This window comes from Rousettus aegyptiacus, unplaced genomic scaffold (assembly GCF_014176215.1).
Source record: "Rousettus aegyptiacus isolate mRouAeg1 unplaced genomic scaffold, mRouAeg1.p scaffold_m13_p_8, whole genome shotgun sequence".
Lineage (NCBI taxonomy): Eukaryota > Metazoa > Chordata > Mammalia > Chiroptera > Pteropodidae > Rousettus > Rousettus aegyptiacus.
Window position 1 is genome coordinate 78,173,488 of NW_023416311.1, and position 25,740 is coordinate 78,199,227.

Genomic DNA, 25,740 nt, shown 5'->3' on the forward strand with positions numbered 1-25,740 from the left:
CTTGAGGGTTAATGCCTCCTTTGAGGGCTATTCTGGTATTTCAAAAGTGTGTTAACCTGGATGCACAAGAACAATGAGGAGGGCTGGCTTAAAATCTTTCACTATAGTAGTTATAGGCCTGGGACATGACCACCCACCATGACCTGCCCAGTTAGGAATTAATGATCAGATTATCTTGTGAGGTTACCTTCCATAGAAGCCCCCTTTTTTTCCCCATCCACACCACCAGCCAGAAATTACCATTGCTAACGTTTTGGTAAATTGCTTTGTAGCCTCTTGTAGGCATTTTTAAAAAGGTTGTCAAAGTTTTTCTTGGAAAAAATTGGGACTATTTAGATGAAGAAACAAAAACTACTGATAAAGCTTTAACCAGACTCATCAAGAAAAAAGAGAGGACTCGATAAAGTCAGAAATGAAAGAGGAGATGTAATTGTGGACTCCACAGAAATACAAAGGAGTATACAAAAACTACAAGCAATTTTATGCCAACACATTAGACAATCTGAAAGAAATGGATACATTCCTAGAAACATACAATATCCCAAGACTGAGTCAAGAAGAAACAAAATCTGAACTGAATGATTACCACCAACGAAATTCAGTCAGTAATCAAAAAACTACCAAAAAATTAGTCTTGAACTAAATGACTTCCTAGGTGAATTTTACCAAACATTCAAAGAAGAATTAGCACCTATTCTTCTCAAACTACTCCAAAAAATTCAAGAGGAAGGAAGACTCTCTAACTTTTTACGAAGTCACCATTACCCTGATTCTAAAGATAGTAAAAAAAAAAAAAAAAAAGAAAAGAAAAGAAATTATAGGCCCATAGCCTTGATGAACATAGCTGCAAAAATCCTCAACAAGATATTAGCAGACTGAATTCAGCAATACATTATAAAGGTCATTTACCATGATCAAGTTGGATTTATTCCTGGGATGCAAGGTTGGTTTAATATCTGTAAATCAATTAATATGATATACCACATTAATGAATTGAAAGACAAAAATCATGTTATCTTATTAGTAGATGCAGACAAAGCATTCGACAAAATCCAGCATCCACTTATGACAGAAACTCTCAGCAAAATGAGAATAAAGGGAACATAGCATAATAAATGCTATATATGACAAATCTACAACTAACATAATACTCAATGGGGAAAGGCTGAAAGTGTTTTCCTCAAGATTAAGAACAAGACAAAGATACCCACTTTCTTCACTCCTCTTCAACGCAGTATTGTAAGTTTTAGCTACCGTGATCAGGCAAGAAAGAAATAAAAAGCATCTAAATTGGAAAAGAAGAAGTAAAATTGTCATTATTTGCAGGTGACATGATACTATATAGAGAGAACCCTAAAGATTCCATCAAAAAACTTTTAGAACTGATAAATGAATTTAGTAAAGTAGGATATAAAATTAATATTCAGAAATCAATTGCATTTTTATACACCAATGAGGAACTATCAGATAAATGAAGAAAATAATCCCATTTATAATTGCATCAAAAACAATAAAATACCTAGGAATAAAATTAACCAAGCAGATAAAGGATTTGTTCTTGGAAAATTATGTCACTGTGAAAACAAATTGAAGAGGCTACAAATAAATGGAAACATATACCATGCTAATGAATAGGAAGAATCAATGTTGTTAAAATGACTATACTATCCACGCAATCTGTAGATTCAGTGCAATCCCTGTCAAAATACCAATGGCATCTTTCAGAGAACTAGAACAAATAATCCTAAAATTTATTTGGAAGCATAAAAGATCCCAAATAGCCATGGCAATCTTGAGAAAGAACAAAGTTGAAGCTATCACACTACCTGATATCAAACTGTATTATAAGTCTATAGTAATCAAAACAGCAACGTACTGGCATAAAAACAGACACCTAGATCAATGGAACAGAATAGAGAGCACAGAAATAAATCCACACCTATATGGTCATTTAATCTATGACAAGGGAAGCAAGAATATACAATGGGGTAAAGATAGCCTCTTCAACAAATGGTGTTGGGAAAACTGGATCACCTTCTTACACCATATACAAGAATAGAGTCAAAATGGATTAAAGACTTAAATGTGAGACCTGAAACCATGAAACTTCTAGAAGAAAAGATAGGAGTAAACTCTCTAATATGCTATTAGTAATTTTTTTGGATATATTTCCTTGAACAAGGGAAACAAAGTAAAATTAACAAATGGAACTACATCAAAGTAAAAAGTTTGTTTAGCAAAGGAAACCATCAACAAAATGAAAATACAACCTACTGAATGGGAGGAGATATTTGCCTATGATACATTTGACAAAGGGTTAATATCCGAAATTTGTAAAAAACTCATACAACTCAACAACAAAAATCAAACAATTCAATTTAAAAATGGGGAAAGGACCTGAATAGGTATTTCTCCAAAGAGGAAATACAGGTGGCTAATAGATATGTGAAAAGATGTTCAAGGTCACTAATCATCAGAGAAATGCAAAATAAAGCCACAATGAGATATCATCACCTTGTACTTGTCAGATTGACTATCATCAACAAATTAAAGAACAAGTGTTGGCAAGGTTGCAGAGAAAAGGGAACCCTTGTTCTGTTGCAGGAAGCGACACCTGACAGAGGAAATTGAACGCTCTGACAACTTTGTTAGAGGAAGAAGAATTTAATGCCAGCAGAGAGCATGGGGCATTCAGCAGACCCAAAACACGATCTCCTCGGGTGGGGGGCTGTAAGGGGGAAGGAATTTCCAGACCACTGGCCTTACAAGTTGTTTGTCTTGCAACCTTGGCGTCATCAGCACTGTTACAGGATTCTCAAACAGAGAGGTGGGACATTGAGGCTATAAGTAGGAAGCAACACTTATTAATGCCAGCACCTGCTCAGTGAATTCCTATCCAAAGGCTGTGCCCTAATTGCAACATAATAACCAGTTTTACACAGTCTTGTTATTCCTACACAGCTACAGAGATAAGGAAGGACATTAGTTGTTTGGCAAGCCATGAATCAACGGATGTGAGCTGGAGAGTGCTTGAGGTGGGGGAGGTAGCTATGGGAAAACATGTTAGCTGGAGAGTCCTGGAAGGGGGAGAGAGGGCAGTTAGGAATGGGCTTTAACTGGCTGTTTTGGTCATTTCTGCAAGCCCTTTCCCCTGCACCCTTTCAGATTCCTTCTTTCTTCTCTCAGTACACTGTTGGTGGGAATGCAAATTGGTACAGCCACTATGGAAACAGTTTAAAGGTTCCTCAACAAGTTAAAAGTAGAACTATTATTTGACCCAGCGATTGCACTTCTGGGTCTTTATCCAAAGAAAACCAAAATACTAGTTCGTAAAGATCTATGAAACCTATGTTTGCAGTGGTGCTATTTGCAATAGCCAAAATAAGCAACCCAAGTGCCCATCAGTAGATGATTGAATAAAGAAATTATGGTACATACACACAATGGACTATTACTCAGCCATGAAAAGATGAAATCTTACCATTTGCAATGACATGGATGGACCTAGAAGATATTATGCTGAGTGAAATAAGTCAGAGAAAGATAAATGGCATGTGATTTCATTTATGTGCAAAATCTAAGAAACAAAAGAATTGAACAAACTAAATGAAAACAGGCTTATAGATACAGAGAACAAATTGGTGATTGCCAGACAGAAGGGTTGTTGGGGGCTAGGTGAAAAAGGTGAAGCTTGGAGCCTGGAAACATAGGTGGATCGTTGTGCCAAAGTTGGTCTTAGGGAAACTGGGTTAGGGGATCATTTTGATTGAGATTCTAGAAATTTCTTTAATTCTGTTCCTTGTTATTGGTTTCAAATTAAGTGAACAAATTACATGCTCATTTATAGAATTTGAGGTTTTTAACCAAAGTGGCTTCTTCTGGGTAATTCCTTTATGATGGAGCATTTAGAAATTTAAGGATTGATTAAGTATCTCATGCAAAATTGACTAGAAAGAAAATAAAGGTAAACATTTGCAAATATTTGCCATGGCCACTCCTACAGGGCAGTCATTGTTTTAATCTTGCATTATCTGCAATTTCTGTTCATTGATGTTGAGCTATTGTTTGAAAGGGCCATACCTGCAGGGGGCCACACTGAGACAATATTGAAGTAAACTGTATTTTTCTATCCAGATAAATAGTGGGGAGAAATGGTCTTTCTAAGTTGCTGTTTCTGGAATCTTTATTATAAATGTATTATATTTTACATACATTATGTGTTAAATCAATTTGTCTACTAGCCTAGAAGTATAACTGCAATTTCCTTGGGAAAATAGTTTCTTTGGTTAAAATAATCAAATTTTGAACTTTTGGCTCAATTGGAGATGTCTATTGCAGACATTAAATAAATACAAATCCTCTGTTGTTCTAAATATGTTAATATTTAATTTGTTAAACGGGATCGAGACACCTTACTAACAATCATTTTAGTAGAACTGAAGAAATTGGTATAGACACAGGAACAATGTGCTAATGCAGATGTCATTTTTCATGAATTTTCAAGACACAAAATACTGCCTAAAATTATTTAGAAAGCAGAGAAATCATCCCTGAGCAGAGAAAACACTGTCCAGAAGTCCATTGTGTATATCTGTGGTCATATGAGACCCTTCGGTTTTTAATCACAGCGGATTTAGCATTATTTTAAATATCCAACATCATTGCTTATCTAATTTCCCATCCCATAGCAGATTAGGGACAGCAAATTGGAATGAATGGGATCTTGTAGAAATAGGAGTGCTGATAATAAACAGTTTAGTGGCTAACAAGCTGATGGGAGGAGACAGGAAATCTACTAAAAGCAGAGGCAAGTATTTGAAATGCCTGGCAATTCAAAATTCTTTATTGTAGGGCAAAAGTTCATAGCCCTAGACATGGATAGTACCAGAGGGCACTGCTTGTGATATTACTGTTCTTAATAATATCCCTGAATCATCCAGAAAAGTTCAGTGTATAAGATGATTGAAATCTTTCACAAAATGTTTTACATTTTTTCTATCATAAAATTAAATTTAAAATTAAAGTGATTGCCTCTATGGATAAGCATTTTAGTTATCTAAAATATTCACTTCTATGGAACATTGCATTCCTGGATAAGGCTGAATAAATGAATTGTACCCATAAATAGAATAAAATAGGACGAGTCAATCTTTTTAAATTTAATCTTACTATTGGTTACTTTTCTTATCCAGACTTCTGAGGACCATGTGTTTTTTGTTTGTTTGTTTGTTTGTTTTTTGTTTGTTTCCTTTTGTGGGCTTAGCTGTATATTTTATGGATGTGTACTATGATATATATGTGTATTATAACACTTTTCCTATGTCCAAATTTGTAATGGGAAAGACCATTATGATTTTTATTCTCTCTAGGGTTAATCAGTTCGCATGACCTATGCACCCACCATCCACCTCTGGGTGCCATCTTTCTCCTCGATGGAATCTATGCCCTATTCCTATTCCCACCTGCACTGAACCTGTTACTGCCAGTTCTAGCCTGTCCCAAAGGCAAGGTTTTGAGGCCAGCTGATTCCCACCCTTCCTCTCATTTTTGTAAGCCTAAAAGAGAAACCTCTTACTAGGTATTACGGCCTTTCTGTTGTCTCCTCCTACTGTTAATCACACTTTCAACTCTATCCTTTATTCTTTGAAACCCATGTTCTGTTGCATTTAAACTCTCTTATATTCTCAACCCCATCACTTTTCAAACATAACCTCCCACCCCATGCCCATACACTGCTTAGAGAATGCTTATCCATCCGTCCTTTCAACCAATATTTGTGTCTGTCATGTTATAGGCACTGTCCCAGGTGCTAGAGAGGTAGCAATGCCCCAAACAGAAAAAGAGCCTTGCTCCCGGGGAGCTTATATTTTCTAAAGTGTTATTGAGGAGTGGAGAGAACATACAATAAACAAATACATATAGAATATTGGTCAAATATATATAAATATATATAGTGATGAAAAGTGTTATGGAGAAAAATAAAGCAACGAAGATAGGAAAGGTCATGGTGGTGGGGGTGGCAAATGTGACATTTTAGCAGAGATCTGAGGAAAGTAAAGCCGTAGCCATGGCAGATGTTTTCTCGAAGAGAACTCCCTGTTGTAGGGACAGTGGTTTCACATGCTTTGAGGCAAGAGCATTTTCCGTGTGCTCAAGCATGAGCAAGGAGCCCAGTGTGGCTAAAGCTAAGTAAGAAAACTGAGAAGAAAGAAACGTCAGAGAGGTAGTCGGGGCCCAGATCATGTAGGGCCTTGTAGCCCATTATTGGAACTTAAACACAGGCACAATTTAAGCAGAGAAGTGACATGACTTGGGTGTTTTTCAAAAATTTGTTGTTGTTGTTATTTTAATGTAAAAAATACATGGGAGAAGGACAAAGGTGAAATAATTCTGTTGTAGTAATTCAAGTAAGAGAGAACAGTGACTTGGACTATCATTAGAATGAAGAGTGGTTAGATTCTTGAATGTATTTAGAAGATAGAGTGTCAGGATTTGTGATGGGCTTAATGTAGGAGTGAGGGAAATGGAGGCTTTCTCCCATATTCAAAGTTACTACATGTCTGGGTGGACTGGCCAGAATTCCCCTACTTTCCCACTTCTGAATCAAACTGTTACTTTTAACTTCCATGGAAAAATAAAACAAAACTCTCCTTTTTTGAATGCTTCCCTTTCAAACTTTGCTCTCTCTGCCTTTTTTTTAAATTTTAATTAAAATTATTGGGATAACATTGGTTAATACAATTATATAATTTTCAGGTGTACATTATCATTTGACATCTGTATATTCTATTGTGTGTTTACCACCCAAAGTTTCCTTCAGCTACCATATATTTGATCCCCTTTACCCATTTCACTTTCTCCCTAAACTCTATATTTGATCCCCTTTACCCTCTCTACCTCCCTCCTCCTCCCCAACCCCATTAGTAAGCACTAGTCTATAGTCCTCTGGTAACCACTAGTCTATAGTCCATGTCCATGAGTCTCTGTTTGTTTGTTCTGCTCTTTTGTTGCTTTTAGGTTTATATACCACATATAAGTGATATCATGTGATTTTCAACTTTTTCTGTATGGCTTCTTTCGCTTAGCATGATTACCTTGAGGTCCATCCATGTTGCTGCAAATGGCATTATTTCATCTCTTCTTATGGCTGAGTAATATTCCATCGTATATATGTACCACAGCTTCTTTAGCCAATCATCTATCATAGGACACTTCAGTTGCTTCCATGTCTTGGCCACTGTGAATAATGCTGCTATGAACATTGGTGTGCAAATCTCTTCTTGGATATGAGTTTTCAAGTCGTGGGGGTAAATACCCAGCAGAGGGATTGCTGGATCATATGGTAGATCAATTCTTAGTTATTTGCGAAACCTCTATACTGTTTTCTATAGTGGCTGTACCAATTTGCAGTCCCACCAGCAGTATATGAGGGTTCCTTTTTCTCCGTATCCTCTCCAACATTTGTTATTACTTGTTCTGTTGATTATAGCCATTCTAACAGGTATGAGATGGTATCTCATTGTAGTTTTGATTTGCATTTCCCTAATAGCTAGCGATGTTGAGCATCTTTTCAAGTATTTTTTGGCATTTTGTATGTCTCTTGGGAGAAGTGTCTGTTCAGGTCCACTGCCCATTTTTTGATTGGATCATTTGTTTTTTTGTTGTTATTGAGTCATATGAGTTCTTTGTAATATTTTAGATATTGGGCCCTTATCAAAAGTGTTGCTTGCAAATATATTTTCCCATTAAGATGGTTCTCTCTTTACCTTATTGATGATTTCTTTTGCTGAGCAGAGCATTTTACTTTGATGTAGTCCCATTCATTTATTTTAGCTTTTACTTCCCTTGCTTTTGAGGCCAAATTCATAAAATCCTCTTTAAGTCCAAGGTCTTGGAGTTTAGTTACTATATTTTCTTCTATGTGTTTTATTGTTTCAGGTCTTATATTTAGGTCCTTAATCCATTTTGAGTTAATTTTTGTGTGTGGTGATAGACAACAGTCTAGTTTCATTCTTTTGCAGGTGGCTTTCCAGTTTTCCCAGCACCATTTATTGAAGAGGCTTTCCTTTCTCCACTGTATGTTTTTGGCTTCTTTGTTGTAGATTGTTTGCCAATATAAATGTGGGTTTACTTCTGGACTCTTGATTCTGTTCCACTAGTCTGTGTGTCTTTTTTGCTGCCAATACCATGCCATTTTGATTACCATCTCTCTCTGCCTTTCTTAATCCTCTTATCATTTTCCTCTTCAGTCTCATGTGCCTGTGGTCTTAGGCATCTGACTCATCCACCTCTCCATCCCCACACGTACTGTAGCTCTGGGAGACTTCAAAGCCCTTTCAGAGAGTAGCCTTGTCAGACAAATTTCCTTGTCTGACCCAACTATGATAACCTCTGCCACACTAACCACCTGATTTCATAGCCAGTCTTTGGGCCTTGTCACCTGGGAATGTGCCAAGAAGGAATCATTAGCTCTCCTATTCAAACCACAGCCTCTGGCTTTTCAGCAATCTTTTACCTTCTGCTCTTTACTCTCGGAGAGATCTTAGTTTTCCCTCAGTCTTTCAGGTCTCTACTTGTCCCACTTCCACATTTATCTGGCAAAGTCCTAACTCCAAATTAACCCTGCGGTTATCCTCTGAATCTCTGCTCAGGCAGCTGAACAGTCTTGTGGAAAGCAGAGTGAAATGGTAAATTGATACCTAACTATTCATGGTTTCCTGTGTCCATGAAACCCTGACCATCATTAATTAATCCAGTGACTCTCAACCCTGGCTGAATGATAGAATCTTCTGGGAACTTTGAAAAACCCCAGTGCTAGGGCTGGGCAGGGTGAGTAAATCTGAAATTTTAGGGACTTAAGCAGCAGTAGTTCTTAGTGTTCTCCAGGTGACTTCAATGTGTAACCAAGACTGGGAACCAATGCTTTAAACTTGTCCTCGAAGGGTTTTTATTTTTCTTTCTTAAAAACTATCCTGTTTTTCCACAACTCTCTAAAAACTCCCCAAGAACCCCATTTTATAAACTCTTAGCAATTGACCCGACTTCCTGTATTGCTAGAAAAATCAAAGCTTTTGTTGAATCTCAATTTTTTGTCCCTATTTAGTCAACTAAACATTTAACTGGGTCCTATTTTGTGCCAGGCATTGTGCTAGATATTGAGCACAATGTCTAGATATGTGTTAGATATCTAGGCATAGATTGGTGAACAGGACAAACAAACAAACCCCGTGCCTTCCCAGAGCTTACAGCCACATGTTGGGCATGTAGATTTGGCAACTATAGCACATGTTAAGTGCAATAGTGAGGCAATAAGGTATTATTGGAGCACATTGGAAGGTCCCAAATCCATACCTGGGCCTGGCATTCTTCTCCCTTATTGACTCATCTATGTCCCGCCCTCCTTTCTCTCTTCTCCTCTTGGAAGATGACGTGTCACCTTGCTCCAGTGGGGCAAGAGCACTTCCTTGCAGGCCTGTCTCCCTCCTCTCCATTTTTCCTCCAGACCTTCATTTGTTGTTCTTCCTGTTTCTAATACTTCATCCTCTCACACAAAAATATTTTAGGTTTTACCAAAAGTGATTAAGCTCGATTTTATACCTCCTTCCTCTTTTCTAGCCTTTACTAGCAGGCCTCTTGAGACTGACTTGTCCAGTGTCTTTTGTTACTCACTTGCCTTTATATTTTGGCTTCTGCTTTCTCACTCTACTTATCTTTTCTCTCCTGAAGTCACAGGGGCTTCCAGGTTCATGTAAGTTGGTGGAGAGCATTCACCCTGTCGCACTGGACCTCTCTGTGCATTTGACTGTATTCATTACTCTCTCTTTAGAATTTGCCCCACTTTTGTTTTTGTGATTCTGCATATATTCCCCTCATGTCTTTTTGACTCACCCTTTTGCATCCTCTTTGTAAGATTCCCTACCTCAGCCTACCCCTTCAATGATGTTATTATTCTAGGGGTTGTCTTTAGACCACAATTTTTTTTCCTTTCATCCATTCTTGTGGTGTTAATCATCATCTAGATGTGAAAGCTTTTAAAATCTATATTTTTAGATACCTTGACCTTCCTCCCCAAGTACCTACTAGATATCTGTATCTGAATGTCATACTGAAATTTGTGAATTCCCTTCTCCTTGAACCTGTCCCATTTTCTTTGTTCCTTATTTTATCTGGTGTCACCGACATATACATAGTCACCCAAATCAAACCACAAACCTTACTCATGCTATCCCCTGTCCCTCTATCCTGTTTAGTGATTCACCCGGCCCTTCTCATGTAGCCTCGTGAATATTTCTTGGCTTCGTGTCTACCACCACACATCCCAAACTATCTCTGCTTTTGTTGGAGCCTTTAAGTATTTCTCATTGGGATGATTGCAGTTAAATCCTAGTTGGTCTCCCAGCCCCCTTCACTTTCATCCTTCACACAGCTAGGTTACAACACTGGTTTAAAACCCATCACGGGCTCCCTCTGCCTGTAGCTAAGGCCTGCAGACTCTGCACTGAGGAAGTGCTTTGGGGTAAGCTTGAAGGAATCAGGGTGGTAGGACTCTGGCAGAACTGTCTGATTGAGCCCTGTTACATAAGTATGCTTCGCATAATATGGCACCTTTTGAAAGCTTCTCATTGCCTGTGCAATATCTTTAAATTATCTTTTCTTACTATTCCTCATGTGCAGTCCTTCTTCAATGCATTTGAGCATCCTGTTACCCCAAAGTGCTTAGTTCCTGTCAGTCACTAAGAAGTAGCTCTGCTCTCATGTATTTCAGGAATCTTTTTATCATTCATATATTTATGAATTTTTTTTCACTGATATTTATTAGACATCTGCATTGTCTCAGGCAGTCAACAACATCCCAAAAGGTAGATGAGAACATACCTGAGTGCATTAGAGCAGTGCTCCTCAGGATATCTGTGGTGGTGGACCAGTTAGAGTTTTTATTTATTTTTGCTCTATCATGGACAATAATTAGTCCTGTCACACATGCTTAAAATGCAATTTGCGCCACATGTGACTCACCACACAAATTCAGCAACACCCAAACTGGTCTATACCTTGTTTAATAAGTATCACATACTTGGATGTCACGGCAATGTCAATTAGCCATAAACATTTCTAAATGCTTACCCTTGATTTCTTGAGCCAGACTGGTAATAAACCATCTGTACAACAGCATCAGTCCACAGGCCACCTTTAAATAATGCCTCACTAGATGGTTTGCTGTAGATGCCATGGTAGGAGAGGGGATAGTTTACATCAAGAGCTCAGAAGAGACGAGACACTTTTCCTGAATGATCGAGCTTACTATAATGGGAGAAGAAACCCTGTTAAAGGAGAGCAAAATGTTAAAAAAAAAAAAAAATGAGATCTGCTTATGAGCCAAGTGAACAAGGCATTTTAGCCAGGAGAAATTGGAGGGGAGAGGGAGAGAGATAAGAGAAGAGGAAAGGAGGGGAGGGGAGGAGAGGGGATAGAAGAGGAGAGGAGAGGGGATGGGAGGGGAGGGGAGGAGAGGAGAGGAGAGGAGAGGAGAAAAGAGAGAGGAGAGAGAGAGAGGTTGAGGGGCTGAGGAAAGATGGAGCAGCTCGGGACTGCTAAGACTAAAATAGAGAAAGGAGGCTGCTATAGGGTAAGAGATGAGGCTGGAGAGTCAGATGGGGGTAATTTTATTCTAATTCAGCAAATAATTTCCAAGAATCAGTGATGTGCTAGATTCTTCCTAAGCACTGGGATTAGAAGCCAAGCAGAGACAGTTTTTGCCCTGGTAGAATTTAAAAGTGTTGCTAAGGCCAGCCAAGGAAATAGACTTTTACCATAGGCAGTCTTCAAAGGATTTTGAGCTAAAGCATAGCATCATCAATTTAATCCTTGAAAAGGTGTTTCTGATGGACTGTGGAAAACAGATGGCTATTGAATCAGGAAATTTAGTTGAGAGGTCATTAGAATAATCTAGATAAGATTAGGATCACAGAGTAGGAACTAAGGGTTGGGAGAAGATTTGAGGATGAGGGAAAGACAAAGGGACTTTTAGGAGAAATATTATTAGGGTGATATAAATCACAGGTCTCGAGGGGCTCAATGGCATTTCAGATGGTTTGCAATTTCTGACTTGTGAGAAGGTTGAGAAGTGATAAGTAAAGCATCTGAGAATGTCACACCAATTAGATGACTCCTGTTTATTCCTGTAGTGTGTTGTGATAACCTGTATCATAGAATTGTTCAATATGTTTCTGTGCTTGAGAATGTGTACCCACTTATCTATCCTAAACACTTGGCATAGGGCCTAACGTGTGGAACAAGCTCAACAAATGGTTCTTAAACTGAACAGAAAGTTAGAGTATTAGTTTTCTACTGCTGCTATAACAAATCATCACTTGCTTAGTAGATGAAAACAACACAAATTTATTACCTCACAGTTCTGTAGGTCAGAAACCTAGGTCGTCAAGGGTGATGGTTCTGCTCTGTGTTTCACGTATTGCTGGCTCTCGGGACTCTTATTATAGGTGTCTAGAAAGAATCTCTTTCCAAGTCCACTCAAGTTGCCAGCAGAATCCAGTTCCTTGTTGCAGGATTGAGGTCCCTGTTTCGTTGCTGGCTGTCAGCCAGGGGCTACCCTCTCTCCAGTCGTTGAACATGGTCCAGGGAATACTGTATGTGTGTGTATAATTATATATATATATATATATATATATATATATATATATATATGTATATATATATATATACATACATACATATATATATTTAATGAAGTAGCTTTACCTATGCTGCTGTGGAATAATTGCTAAAATATATAAATAAGCCAGTTACAAAATAAATACTTCTCATCTCAGAGCCAGCAACAATGCATTAAATAATCATGTTTCAAATCTCTCTGTCTTCCTCTTCTGCCACATTTCTCACGAGAGATAGCTCTCTGCTTGTAAGGGCTCATGTGATTACATTGGGCCCACCTGGATAATCCAGGATAATCTCCCCTGTTTTAAAGCCTGTAATCTCATATACATCTATAGAGTCCCTTTGCCATGTAACATAGTCACAGATTACAGGGCTTAAGGCATGGGCATTTTTGGAGGGGAGAATTATTTTGCCACCCATGGTAGCATTTATCCACCAAGTCATGTAGGGATTATGATCATGGTTCTTAAACACATATTTCAGCACCTTCCATTTGTACAAGGATGCACAAAGAGACTAAGGCTTGTACATCAGAAGGTAATGGGAGCAGAGGAAGATCATGCTCTTCAACTTGTACTCTTTCTTCTGACCATCCAGTTATTCATCTGTCCCATCTATCTCATCCATTCATCCACTCAATTAGTTACCCATTCACTCATAAACATTCAAATACCTGCTTTGTTTTAAGAGTCTATGCTAGGTTGGGAAATGAGAGAGTGAGTTATAATGATAAATAACACCTGATTTTTATCAGCTGATTTTTCATATATTGAGGTCTACATCAAATTTTCTTAAATCTTTCTACTGATGAGTTTGGCTTGTGTTGATGCTGTTTTCTTCCCTGCTTAGTGAATGATATGTTTTTAGTATGCTGTGGGTTCAAACCCTGTACCAAGGACTCAGTAAATGTATCTAATACTTGGTTCACTCCCTTCCATTTGTAGCCATTAAAATTTAGGAAACATTAATAAATATATATAACTGTTGTTTTACTGTTTAACTACATTCAAATAAGTAACAAGTATTACCAACTTCTTATCAATCTTTCCAGAGACACTCTGTACATAGATAAGGATGTATTTAACCTTATTTACATAATTAATGCCAGGTAATATTGTACCAGGTAATATATTTTAGCAACAAGTTCATAACAGGATAGGTAAAGCTACTTCATTTTTTTTTTATAACCATACAGTATTCCCTGGTATGAATATGCCAGTTTGTTAACAAGTCTCACATTTGTATATATTTGGAGAGTTTTTTTTCTTTTGTTATTAAAAGATCGCATAACAAATCTTGTACATTCACCATGCAAGTATTACGTATACACATAGTTCATCTGCATTGCAATAAATTTCCAAATTACTCCCACAAATTAATATTCTCACCAGCAATGTTCAAGAGTGACCATTTCTCTACACCTTGGCCAACAATGTATGTTATCAAACTTTATAGTCTTTGCCAATTTGATAAGTGAAATAATATTTGAATTTCCATTTGTCACATTGTTGAGTAAGATTGGGCATCTTCTTTGTTATTCTTTAGAGTTATTTCTCTTTTTTTTCCTTTAAACTGTTCATATCTTTTATCTATTTCTCTGTTAGGTCGTTGGCTTTTTTTTCTCATTAATTTATTGGCAGTCTTTATATATTAAGGAAATTAGCCTTTTGGGTTATGAGATGCATATAATTTCCCTTCTGTTTGATTTGTTTTTTAACTGTATACTTAGGCTTTTAAAACATTTAATTTTAGGGGGGCATATTTAATTAATCTTTAAATCTTTGACTTAGGTGCTTTATGTCATGGTTGGTAAGGCCTTCCTTGTTTCAGTATTATAAAATAATTATCTCAGTTTTCACCAAGTATTTTTAACTTTTTATTTTAAAATAATTATAGATTCACAGAAAATTGCATAGTACAGAGACATACTGTGTATTCTTCATTTAATTTCCACCAACCAGAATACGTATCTTTATAGTTATATTTTTTACATTTAAATTTTTGAAATTTATTTCTATATAAGATATGGATTCCAATTTATTTTTCCCCATTGGTTACCCATTTGTCCTAACATTATATTGAATAACTCATATTTTCCTAGCAATTTTAAATGCACTTGTATCAATCATGTGCTAAATTCTTGCATATACTGGCTAATTTTTTTAATATTTAAAGTATCACCACTTGAAGAGAAGCTGAACCATCAGTGTATATTTTTACATGTTGAGATGACCAGTGTTGGCTTTGTTTCAAAATCCTATTGTAGTGGGATTTGGCTCATTGTCTAGAATTGACTTTGTAATGTTATGGGTTGTGCTGGAGTATATATAGATGAATAACCTTTATTCCTTGGCTTCCAAGAGTTCATCCTAGCTTATTATTCCCAATCTATTAAGGTAAACCCTTTAGACTATGTAATGCTTAAGGTTAACCATGCAATTAATCCTCACAAAACTATTCTGAGGGACATATTATATTATCCCCATTTTGTATGCAGGAAGTAGAGATTCAGAAAGATTAAAATTGCCCAGACCTCAGGTCTAAAGCAAGAAGGAAGAGTTCAGACTGTTTTTGGCCTTGTAATTAGTATTATCCCACACTATATTTAAAGATATACCTCACATCTGCCCCAGACATCACTTCACTCCATTGGTCTGAAATAAAAACCACCATTAACTTCTCAGCCACAACATAACTCCACTATTCCATCTCTGCTTTAGCCAACATAAAGGCTTTCACCATTTTTAGTTCTTGCTTTTTAATGAGAAGGTTAAACAAAGACAGATGACTCATCTGCTTATCTAGTTACCTGAATTTAGGGGGTTGTTTTGGATAATTTTTAAATTCTTTGTTGCTCTATGATTCTGGATATAGAATTTTATCTTGCTAATATTTTCCACAGTTTTATGTTCCTGTATAGGAGGCAATGAACAAAAGCATTTAAAGAATGACAAGTATTTTCTCGTGGGTTATTTAGAGAGCAGACATGATTGAAATTCTTTAAACCAATTAAAAATTACATCTGGTAGGGGCAGTCATATAAGCTTGTCATTGCATAATATAATAGTAGTCTTAATTTTAGTTCATTACATTAGCTTGCTAACATATATTTAAATGCTACCACTTAAAAAAATTCTGTGTGTGCTTTGAGTTTAAAATTGTCAGGTCAAATGTCCTTTAAGGTCCTCTTACAGTTTCCTCACCGTTAGCTGCAGTGTAGTCCATGTGGTACTTTTCATGGGGTGGGTATTTTAGGAGAAGTGAAGCAAGTGAGTTTCCAGCTCTGAAGTTTCCATTTACTGTTAAAAATTATCACTGTAGCAAAGTAAGGTCTTCCAGATGATTTTTCCCACCTCTCTTATAAGCCATATCTCTGTGGGGTCTCCATGGACAGCCCTCAAACTGCCCAATTTGGATTCCTACATACAGAAGTGTGTTTGGTGGGGAGTATATTCTTAAAGTCTAATGAGTTAAAACAAGACCAGCTACACCCTAGAAACTGGTTCATAAACTAGAATTCTAATTCATTCATTAAAATTGGTCATGTTTGTATGTGGACAAAGCCAAGATTGAACGAATTCACAAGTAGGTAATTCTTCTCCGGAGATACAGGTCTGGGTGAGAAGATTGATAAAATTAAAGCAAAAAGACCTTGACTTCCTCTCTAGAGGTGAGTCTGTCTTTTAAAACAGAAAAAGTTGAAAATCACATGATATCACTTATATGTGGGATTTAAACATAAAAGCAACAAATGAACAGGACAAACAAACAGGGACTCATGGACATGGACTATAGACTAGTGGTTACCAGATGGCAGGGGGTGGGGGAGGAGTGGGAAGGTAGGCAAAGTAAAGGGGATCAAATATAGGATTTGGGGGAGTTGAAATGGGTAAAGGGGATCAACTCTATAGTAGCTAAAGAAAACTGGACTTTGGGTGGTAAACACACAATAGAATATACAGATGTCCAATGATAATGTACACCTGAAAATTATATAATTATATTAACCAATGTTACTTCAATAAACTTAATTAAAAAATGATAAACAAACAAACAAACAAACAAATAAAGCAAGCTTTCATTTTGCCGCACCCTTCTATGATGTGCTGAAAAACCTTGGTGACTATGTTACTAACTGTGTTTCTGAGACTTTGAGGGGAACCTCTGCCTTTCAGTTTCCATTCATTTTTACATCACCTATAATTTCAACGGATGTGTTACAACCTACTTAAGTTTATTCACCATGTAAATTTTAAATTATTTCTTTTATATGAAGGGTGGCTCCTAATTGTTATCAGTAGGCTGGCTGTCTTTTATTCCCAGTCCATGGGATAGAATGACCTCTTCATGCAAAGATATATAAACCTCTATATCAACTCTATACAGATCTTCAATCTATGAAAGTGAGTGGTTGACACTTTTAGATTTTATCCCTGAATTTGAAGATTTACCACATTGGGGAGCTTTAACTTTCTATTCTTGAGTCAATTTACTCCTTTCTGAGAATTTTCTACATGGCGGACTATGGAAATGTCGTTCAATAATATGAGCAACAAGCCATCTCAGGTTTAAAAGTTGGTCTGCTCATTGTTAAATCATCAAGGACAGCTGGAATAGATTGTTAGGTATTCCCAGGTTACATTCTTCAGGACATTGTATCTTTTCAGTAGTCTAGCTCCTACTTATTCTTTGAATGGTCTGCTTTGATATCACTTTCTCCAGGAAGACTTTCTTGATCTCTCTGCCCATGACTCTGGATCCCAGGTTGGAGTAAGTACCTTCTCTTCTTTGCTACTAAAGCATGCTAGACTTACTACTATTATAGAACATATACTATATAACTTTTTACTTGAATGTGAACTCCAAGAGTGAAAGCACTTTGTCTAGTTCACATTTGACTGAAATATAATTCACATACCATACAATTCACCCATTTAAAGTATACAATTCAATAGTTTTTAGTATGTTCACAGAATTGTACAAGCAGCACTACAGTCAACTTTGGAGCATATTGTGCCAAAAAGAATCCCAATACCCATTAGCAGTCACTTCCCGCCCCCAATTCCCTAGATCTTGGCAACTGCCAGTCTGCTATCTCTATGAATCTGTCTATTTTGGACATTTTATATAAATGAAAACATATAATCTTTCGTAACTTCTTTTAATTAGCTTAGTATCTTCAAGGTTCATCCATGTCGTAGCACGAATCACTACTTCATTTCTTTTTATTGCTCAATAATATTTTTATATGGATATACCTCATTATATTTATTGGCTCATTAGTTGATGAACATTTGGGTTATTTCTATTTTTTGACTATTATAAATAATGCAGCTATGAATCTTTATGTATAAGTTTTTGTGTGGACCCATGTTTTCACTTCTCTTGTGTGTATACCTAGGAGTAGAATTGCTGGGACATATGATAACTCTATGTTTAATATTTTCATGAACTGCCAAACTATTTTCCACAGTGCTTACATCGTTTTACAATCCCAATAGCAATGTATGAGTGTTCCAACTTCTCTACATCCTTGCCAACACTGCGCATTGTCTGTCTTTTTGGTTATAGCCATCCTAGTGGCTGTGAAGTAGTTGGTCCACTTTGAATCCCCAGCATAGGTCCTGCTGTTGATACAACTGGTTGATTAGCTAAGTCTGTCTTGCCATCTTGCACCTCTTACCACCTTTCACACTGGAAAGCTGTTTACTGTAGAGTTCAGAGTGCATATTTTGGAGTCATTAACATGATATTAGGAGTAAGTAGATAAAAAGAAAGTGCCAAGGGTTGAGGAGAAACCCCCAGTACAGGAGTGTGAAGAAAAGCACCAACAAAACAATAAAAAGGCATGAGTCCAGTTAGAAAAACCTGCTCTATAACCCTATATTAACTTCTTCCAGCTCTGGTTTCCTTACTTGTGATGTAGAGATAATGACACCTCTTTCATAGGATTGCTATGAGGATTAAATAGATATTGTGAATGAAACACCTAGCACAGTTCTTGACTCAACCCTTTAAAAGTGGGCGCTATTGTTATTCTCTTGGATAACTTCAGTGCAACTTGCTCTACTGCCTTGCTTCAGGAAGTAGGCAACATTTGATTTCAGATATACTTTGTTGCACTGCTGGCGGTATGCCTCTCAGCTACCTTTCCTTCTTCATAGGACCTGTAAACACCTTAGTTTTTGAGCAATTCTTTAAGAAGACTGCTGGGACCTTTCCAGAAAACTGATTGTCATCTGTGGTGCTGCTTCTTCGTTATGAATTTTTACGTAAGCTTTATTTGACCCATTTTTTTGCTTCTGTTAACTCATTATTAATGATATTCTTTTCAAAAACTTCAATTTTAGAACTTTAATCAAGACAGCTTTTTAGCTATAAAAATTCCTAATAAGATTCCAGATTGGCACAGGTTGATTTGGGCGACTGAGAAAAGTCTTTCCAACCTTCATCTGAAGAGTTGCTCAGCAGAGCTAGTTGTCACATTGCTTTTGAACCTCTTGCTTGATTTATGAAAGCAGAGGAACTGCTTTTATCTAAAGGACACAGTGGCAAAGTTCCCATGGCAGGAAGTGTTTGTTCTTACAAATCTCATACATGGTGGTCACAAGGGAAACCTTGGTATTTTGTTTCACTTGCTTGCGTTTTATTGTGATTTCATGATTGTTTTCATACTTTAACCTGAGAGCTAACTCTCTAAGAGAAATAAATGTGACACACTTGCCCTCAGGGATCTTTGTTATTCAGCCTCCATCTGCCTGTTTGGTTTTACCTGCAGCTTCTCCTCTTTACAAATCCTTATGTACTACAACCGTACTAAAGGTCTTTGGCAGGTGCCCTCTGAAGTTTCCAAATCCCCATTTTTGTTAATGTAAAAAAATGATTGGAGTGTAATCAATGGTTGATGACTTTTAAGTTTGGGAGAGTGGGAAAGGGAGAAACCCCCAGTACATGAGTGTGAAGAAAAGCACCAACAAAACAATAAAAAGGCATGAGTCCAGTTAGAAGAATGGTGTGTTCTGAAAGTCAAAGTCAGGGCTTCAGGAAGAAAGGATAAGTCAGCAATGTGGGACTGCTAGGAAACAGGGTAGATAAGAACTCAGGAAAGAGCCTTTTGGATTAGCAAGAGGGAGATTCCTAATGTTTTCGCGTAGCTCCAGTGAGAAAGGACACCTTTAACCAAGTGAGACGGTTATCCGAGGGCAGTCACACCCTCCATCGAGCACGCCTTAGAGATGCTAGGGTCCAGAATCCTCTACGTGAATCACAGTATGTCAGATTTACTCAAGAACAATCCCTCTCACTTATTTCATTATACGGCCTATTCCTTGTGTTTTTCTTGTGTTTAGGTTTAGCAGCTTGTCTGCTCCATCTGGTGAAGGACTGGTCACTATTGCTGTTGATCCACCAGTATAGATCACAAGTGGTTAAACTTTTTTTCTATGACAACACATGTTTTTGATGAAACTAAAATATATATATATACCAAACAATAGGTTTTGCTCTCTATTGTCAGACTTATTGGCGAGTATCCCTTTGTTCCTGTGTGCTCTTCCCTTTTCCCTCAAGATAAGTTTTTATCATTTATATTTCTAATTTTTGCTTTTTTCTAAGACTTGTCTTAACTTAATATTGAGACTAGGTGAAAAGAGAAGCATTCTTGGTAGAGAATAAAGAAGGAAACTAGGGTAATTAGAAGGGCTGGACGACAGGGGTGGCTTTGGGTAGGTTTTACGGAGTGAAGGACAAGATTTGGCATTGTTGCTATCCCTCAAACCGTGGGGCCAGCCTTCCAGGAGCTCTACAAATGATGTTCGAGTGAGAAACATAAGATCTATACACTTAATAGAAGCATGATTCAAGATGACATTTCTAAGTATTTTTTGGAGGAATCACAAACTCCACAACCCAAAAGACAGATTGGAAGAAATTCAATAAATGTTTCATCTGCCTTTGGTGGAAAAAAAAGAGTAAAGGTGAAATCTTTGTAGTTTAAATGGTATGTTTTAGCAGTAAGGTAGCATTTTGATATAATGATTGATTATCCGAGATACTGAACTCTATCAAAAAGAAGTTCCAGATGACAAAAAAAGTAGTGGGGTACTATGTGGATATCAGACACTTTGGAATTTGTAGGTGATAAATATCTCTGTGGAAAGCTGTTCTGAAAAGATGTTGCATGGCCTTAATTACTCTGAAGCTGCCAAAGATCTTTTTCATAGATTTTATTTCATTTAAATTTTTTTTAGATATATGCTGGATTTATGTTTGGTCAAATTAGCAGTATAGTAAACAAAGGGGAAGGAAACATTGTTATGTGCAATTTGGCTAACACATAGCCAAGAGAGGATCCCGAGCCAGTGCCAGCTTGCTTCTGCAGTTCTCGTGTCCCCAAATATTTTCCTTCATACTATAAAAAATGCTTTATCTCATTTTCTTAAGTACCTCAAACACCCACTTAAAAATCCATTTGTGTTAATGTGCATTGTCTCAAAATAAAACCAGAAAATCTTAGTGCAGTGTTTCCGTAAGTATGATTGAAGGACCACCGGAATGAGAATGTCTGTGGGGGAGCCCCTGGAACTCTGCCTTTTCAACAAGTATCTCAGGAAAGTCTAATGCAGATTAAAATTTAAGAATTACTCTTATTCTAAATAATGATGAAATTGTTTTCAGTATCTAGCCAACATGAGTTGCAATTTAATAGTTTGATGTTTTTATTTGTTGTTTGAGGGATTGGGTACTTGTGGAACATTTTTGGTGAGGTTAAGGCTTTATTAGATAGTTGTTTTGTGGGATTTAGGGCAGAATGAGATCTCTGGGTATAAGATGTACCCACCTGAGGTTTTTCCTTGAAGCCCTAGGAAAGGTGTTCTCTTACCTTCTGTTGTGCTTAGAGCCAGAACTCCAATTAAAACTATATTTACCCACATTGTGAGCTGTCAGTTTTTGTGGCTTGTCAAAAACTAAATACCTGTTATACTTTTATTTTGATTAAATACTCTGATTTTCCAAACAACTGAAATATAATTGCACTTTATAAACCCAGCTGTTTATTTCGTTTTTTTCATATTATATATACATAATTTTTTAAACATTTTATTTTTTTATTTTCACCCTCCTTCCTCTCCCCTCTCTTCCTATAACCACTAGTTCATTGTCCATGTCCATGAGTCTCTGTTTGTTTGTCCTGTTCATTCGTTGCTTTTAGGAACCCAGCTGTTTGTAGGCTGAATTACAGATATCGAAATAGGGACCTTCTTGTGCCTACTGTCCTTGCAGTTGTGGCCAGGAGATCTTCACTTGAGGCTTTGTTTTGTTATTTTCCTATTTTGTTCTGACTTCCTGTGACATTAGAGTTCTTCACTCAGGCATATGCACATATACACATTTCTCCTCCACCACCAACTTTTCCTGGTCCTATAAATGTATTCAGGATGTATTCATCTTTGAAACTGTCTTTCACTCTACCATTCTTTTTCTCCATTGTCCTAGAAAATATCTTGAGTAACAGGCAACATAGAATTGGAAAGAGACCAGAAGTCAGTGCTGGCTCTTAATGTTGGGTCTAGTTTTCTTGGAAAATCTTTCAGAGTTTTAATCCTCACGGGCAGATAAACTCTTAGGGTCCCTCCAGCTCAAAACTGCCTTGAGGATAAAATTTATGCATTTATATATACACACACTAACTACTTTCAATGCCTCTTCGACCCTTAGAGACCTGGATTTAATTTCTACCTCTCAGCTGTGCAGTGTACTTGAAAGCTGACAACTGATTTGCTAGTTTCAGAATTCAGTAGTTTCTTTTGCATCCTCATTCCCTCTACACTGGATAACTGGTTTCTCCCTGAGCTTCTTTCACACTTCCAATACTAGTTGTTAACCTTAATATTCTTTTTCTTTATTTTTTTGAACAATTTTTAATGGAATTTTCCAACGTATAGAAAAGTCAAGATATGTAAATAGCATCCATATACCATCACCCATCCTCAAAATTTCTCAACATTTTGCTAGTCTCTTAATATTTTTAAAGAAAAACATCATCTTGTTCTCATAAAATAGTATATGTTCTTTCTAGAGGAATTAAGCAATGTAGGAAAAAAGAGATAAACATGTATTTTTAAAAACGAAATCACCCCAAATATAACCACCCAGTAATAATTCTCATTGTCATTATTATGTCACCATCATTGCAGACATTTTTGTGCATGTACATGGATGAAATATAGGTTCTGGCTGGCTAGCTGAATAGCTAGACAGATGCATTTTTACAAAATTGATCATATATGCTACTTGTAAAGGAAAGGTATTAAATTTAATTCTACTTAACTATAATAGTCAAAAAAGAAACTGAAGTGAGCCTGAAGCAATTGCTTACCTTCCAATAAATGTTTTTCCACACAGACAGTTCTCTTAAATGAGTCCTTGCAATTATGAAAAAAAGATTGTAAAAAATATGACTCATTACTTTTTTGTTGAATTTTGTACTTTAAAAATACCAATTATCCTAATATTAGATCATCTTTGCTCTCTCCAATAGCTTTTCTCTATTGTTTTAACTTTATCATGTTCATTTCATGAGTTAAATCTCCCTTCTATATCAAGAATTCACTGTTTAGCTACAACTGTTCTGTTTCTGGCTGTTTATTTATTAGTGCTATAATAATGCTTCGGTCCTCAATTTGTTTCCTTGGTTCTACATTCTCCAGTTCCATTTCATTTTTTTATAACATTTTATGAATATGTGGTTTAAGCTCAATATGTGTTGCATGCTACAGTTTGAGGGCTGAGAATTTCAGTTTATACACATTTTTTTTCTCTACTCTGAGGACACGGAGGGTGAAGGAAAGAAGAATTCAGCTAAGACAGGTTGTATTCTCACTTTTAAAGTGTTGTTAAGAGTCACTGCTTCTCACAGGTGTACCCCATTCCCAAGAGATACCTTTAAGGCATCTTTCTCTGTTCACCAGTTAAATGTGAAGCTTCCACCATCAAAGTAGGGTCTGTCGTTCCATTTCACCATCTAGAGAAGGGAAAGATAGACTATTTGTCTATTTGTTTTTCTTCAGAATTGAGGGAATTTGTGAAAATTCTTAGGCTATTATGCGTCAGCAGTACAGCTGGGAAGAGGCCGTGTTGGGCTAGGAGTGTTGCCATGTTATAGATGCCATAGAATCTTTCTGGGGCCATGGTTTTTTGAGATTTAGAGCATCTTTCTGTAGCCCTTCCTTATTTCATTGCTTCTGTGAAATTTTGTGAGCAGTTTTTGGTCCTTTAGCTTACTTTTTTGGAAGTATTCGGAGGGATAGTCTACCAGGCAGCTTTATTCTGCAGCTTTCTGACTATTACTTCTTTATGTTTGTTCCTGGCTTCTCTTTCTGTTTTTTAAACATGAGTGTTCCCTGAGATGCTGCCCTTTGCCATGTTTCCTTCTATATTATTTATCACAGAAATTTATTCTGCTCCCACGTTATCACCTCTCTTTATTTATAATTAATGATGACCTTAATCCTGGCCTCTAATTCTGGATGTTTCTTCAAGTTGGCCAAACATTTATGCTTGTTTTATTAGTTTGCTAGTGCTGATGTAACAAAGAAGCACAAACTGAGTGGATCAAATAATAGAAATTTATCGTCTCACAGTTCTATAGACTAGAAATTTGAAAGCAAAGTGTTGGTAGGGTCGGTCCCTTTTGATGGTGATGAAAGAAAGATCTGTTCCAGGCCTTTCTCCTTGATTTGTAGATGGTCATCTTCATATCCTTATTGCATTCTTCTTATATGCATGTCTGTCTCCAAACTCCCTCTTTTAGAAAGGATACTAATCATATGGATCAGGGCCTACCCTAATGACTTTATTTTAACTTGATTGTCTCTATCTCCAAATAAGGTCACATCCTGAGGCACTGAGGGATAGATTTCAACATATGAATTTTGAGGGGACACAATTCAACCCATAACATTTGAATATTCACTCAGACAACAAGTATTTTCTGCTGCATACCAGGCACTAATTTAGTCTAAGCACTGGGAATACAAAGATAATGAGGCTCAGTGTCTTCCCTCTTGATTAATAGAAAGATAAGAATTAATAAACAGGCATTTGCAATGCTGTGCAATAAGTGCTGTCATAGATGAGACAAATTGTTATGAGGACACCCTAGTAAACACCTGATCCTTACCAACAGGATGCAACAGCTGCATAATTGTTCTCCCTGCTTCCAAACCACACCCTCAGCCACTCAGCCCTGGACGATATCGCCCAGTTAATCTTTCCAAACACCACTTTGATTAAGACAGTCCTTGGTTGAGAAACCTATAAGGATTCCTTATTGTCAACAAAACTAAGTCCAAAAATTCCTTAGCCTGGCTTTTGGGCCCTCCACAACCAAGTATCACCTCTGGAATGTATCTTTCCTGTCTTGATCTTTCTGTTGTTCCCCTCCTTAATTCTGTATGTTACCAAAATGGACTAACAAACATTCTGGAAACACATCTGGAGCTTTTCTATAATTTCATGAAGGCAGAATGTTTGTTTTCTACGATTTCACTGGCACCTAAAATAGTGCTTGGCATATAATAGATACTTAAGAATCTTTATTGAATAAACAAATGAATGAATTTTCCCATGGAGGTCTCTCTGCAATGCATGTCTATCCTCTCTCCCAGGTGCACATATTTTTGCCTATTGAAATCTCATTCTCAAGCTCATATATCCTCTCCTCTATTATGCCTTTCTTCCGTATCACATGCCAGATGTGAACCTTCATTTCTAGAGGCTGTAGAATTCTCTGTGAACTGTTGGTGTGACCTTGCATTCTGCTTTGCATTTTATATATCTGTGTAGGTATTTATTTTTCCTGCCAAATTGAAAGTTGTTAGAATTCAGGGACCATATTTTAAAACAAATTTTGTATCCTTCTCAGCACTTCCTTACACAATAACAGATGCTAAAAAATACTTCTTGTTTGAAGAGAAAATAAATGAGAGAAGTATTATATTCATTTGAAAACAAGTGGAAAAGATAGCCTAAGGGATAGAGTACTTGTTTTTGCTTTGCCTTGTT

General features: G+C 36.8%; 1 protein-coding gene across 2 annotated transcripts in view; it reads left to right on the top strand.

The window, feature by feature from the left end:
• Positions 1 to 25,740, top strand: part of ELOVL7 (ELOVL fatty acid elongase 7) — a 72,835-nt gene that overhangs the window by 9,869 nt on the left and 37,226 nt on the right. Inside the window, exon 1 of one of the 2 annotated variants that reach the window (XM_016137057.2) lies at positions 18,066 to 18,947. The exons of the other annotated variant lie outside the window; for it this stretch is intronic. The gene's annotated coding sequence lies outside the window, so the exon portion shown is untranslated. Of the gene's footprint in view, positions 1 to 18,065; positions 18,948 to 25,740 lie in introns of those variants that run through there. 2 annotated transcript variants of the gene reach the window in all.